Source organism: Monopterus albus, unplaced genomic scaffold (genome assembly GCF_001952655.1).
Source record: "Monopterus albus unplaced genomic scaffold, M_albus_1.0 scaffold367.1, whole genome shotgun sequence".
Taxonomy (NCBI): domain Eukaryota; kingdom Metazoa; phylum Chordata; class Actinopteri; order Synbranchiformes; family Synbranchidae; genus Monopterus; species Monopterus albus.
Genome location: NW_018128247.1, coordinates 514,443 through 517,129, shown reverse-complemented (window position 1 = coordinate 517,129; position 2,687 = coordinate 514,443). Strand labels below are relative to the sequence as shown.

At 39.7% G+C, this 2,687-nt stretch overlaps 1 long non-coding RNA gene across 1 annotated transcript in view; it reads right to left on the bottom strand.

Annotated features, from left to right (window-relative positions):
• Positions 1–1,474: 1,474 nt before the first annotated feature.
• LOC109951172 (uncharacterized) overlaps positions 1,475–2,687 on the bottom strand; it is a 3,812-nt gene continuing 2,599 nt past the window's right edge. The window contains exon 2 of the long non-coding RNA XR_002273581.1: positions 1,475–2,163. This is a non-coding gene — a long non-coding RNA (uncharacterized LOC109951172). The remainder of the gene's footprint in view (positions 2,164–2,687) is intronic.

The following is a 2,687-nucleotide window of genomic DNA, read 5'->3' as shown; positions in this document are numbered from 1 at the left end:
AGCCTGGCTACAGTGCTGAAAAGAAACCTGGGCTTGTTCTTATTTTCCTCTATCATTGAGGAATAAAATGCGGTTCTGGCATTATGAAGGGCTTTCTTATATGTTATTAAACTATCTTTCCAGGCTATGAAAAACTCTTCTGACTTAGTGGAGTACCACCTCCTTTCCAGTTTTTATGATGCCTGCTTTAGGGAGCGGAGCTGCGAGCTGTACCACGGGGCCTCCTCTGTTTCACTACCTTCCTTTTCAGTGGGGCAACAGTATCAAGTGTTTACACAGGGAGGCAGCAGCACTATCAACAAGATTATTGACTTGTGTGGGAGTAAAGTTAAGGTGGCCTCTCTCCATTGTGTTGGTACATGACACTGAAGTAAATAATGATGGGAGTTAATTATGGCCATAGTAAGTCTGGGGCAGGTGAGTGTGGCATGAACAGGAAATGTCAAAATAAAAGCATGAATGGGGAAGGTGCTGCAGATCAGGACAATAAACCATGGTGGGGAGGTGAAGGAGAGAGAAATAAAAAACAGCACATATAACTGCACATCTGGTGATGTGCCAATCATAAAGACTGAGAGCTACTAACTCTACCTTTCTACAGATTCAAACTAAAACAGAGATGAATGAGTAGCTAGTGTGAAATAAAGTGTATCCAGGCTCCTTCACATTTTGTAAATGTTATCAGTTTAAAACACAACACAGTAAAGTGTGCAAAAAAGTAAGGTGTCTGAAGTTACTGTATGTTATTTTTTTTTAGCTCTCAGTCTGCAATAAAAATCGGTTGACTGTGTAACATGATTAGTAATATACATTTATGATTTAGTGTTTCAGTTACAGTAGACACTGCTGACAATCACAACTAGAACATCTCTCACTTGTAGAGTTCAGTGAGCTTTATGCAGTCTCTTGGATCAAATAGACGGAACCTAATCCTGCAGCAATGGATAATAACGTCAAATGATTTAAATAGGGGCTTCTTTCACTAGGGGCAAAGAAGAAAGTAAAGTCCTGTTTTTGTTTTCCTGATTCCCTCAAATCAAGAAATGAAGTTTCAGTGAATATAAGAAAGACATCAGCAGCATATATGAGGACCAACATTTACTGTGTGTTTTGTATTTTCAGACAGACTCACTGATACAATACCTAGGAAGGACAAACAGCATGCAGACTCAGCAGCAGTTAAAGGAAGAAGATGGACACCTGGTGACTTCAGCAGCATCTACAGCAAAGGTGGGAGCAGGTTATTCAGGTGTGGTGCATCTAATGGTCTGAAAGGGCAGGGGCACTGAAGGTAACGCATTTATCTTTGGCTGTATGGGGTTTTACATAGATCATGTTAACCACCCCAGTCAAGATGCTAATTGGTCAGACATGTTTGTCTTCTGGCCACTCCTGTCTTCTAGAAATTATGTCATTGCTATTATTAAAACATTTGAAAAACCTCTATGCTGAAAATAAATTCATAAATAGATCATATGCAATGAGAGCTCCTCTAAGACTTTTAATATCTATTGTTAATAAATCTTTGTTTTTAAGGTACTTTTTCATGATACTTATCAGTTTTGACTTTACTCAGAGTTCAGAGGTTTTAAGTGATATTTATGATTTGGCAATAAACTCACTTTTATCCAAATTCATGTTGTTTTATAAAGGCATGTGAAGGCTCAGTAAGTCAGATAGAATGTTTAATTAATTATTTTATCTCATCGGACAAAATGTGAAACTGTTTTAAGTTTGAGCTGACAACAGCCATTTAAGTGATTAGATTGTTATAATGTTATAGCGGTGGACAAGTGATTCATGAGCAATAAACAGAATTATAATATCTTTGTCACAAGTACAACAAAAACCGGCAGCACAACAATACTATAAAGAACAATAAATAGGAAAAAAATGTGAATAGAATGCAATAAGATAATATAAAAAAACAGCCTACATAATGACCACAGGAGTAAAATAATGCAACAGATCAGATCTGCAATGCACCAGCAAAACTAACAAGAACTGTTTAGTTTATTCTGGTGGCGCAGTGCAGTATATGATTGTGTGTGAGGTCAACTGTGGCAGAACTATGAGTAACTGAGCTGATCCAGAACAATTATGACTCTGGGGAAGAAGCTGCTTCTCCGGCTTGAGGTGCTGGTGTAGATGACCTCGTGATGCCTGCCATATGGAAGGAGAACAAACAGATGATGGCATGTCTGGCTGGTGTCAAGGTCAAAGTGTTTATTTGTCATATGCACAGTTAGGAAACGTGTTTCCCTGTACAATGAAATTCTTACTTTGTCGTCCACATGAATGCCACATAATACAAGTGAAATATAAAGTAGATGAGCAATAACACAAATCTAAATAGGCAGTAAAATCACAAATCTAAGGCACTTTAAAGCAGCAAGTTAAGGGAGCAAATAAAAATACGACAAGAACAATATAATGTCAACCTGTCCCTCAGACAGAGCATCGTCCCCACCTGCTTTAAGACCACAACCATCGTCCCCCTTCCCAAGAAGAGCCCGGTCACCTGCCTGAACGACTACAGGCCAGTGGCACTCACCCCAATCATTATGAAGTGTTTTGAGAGAGTGGTGCTGGCCCACATTCAGAGCAGTATACCGGGCACACTGGACCCCTTGCAGTATGCCTCCCGGCCCAACAAGGCCACCTCTGACGCCATCGCGGCTGGCCCC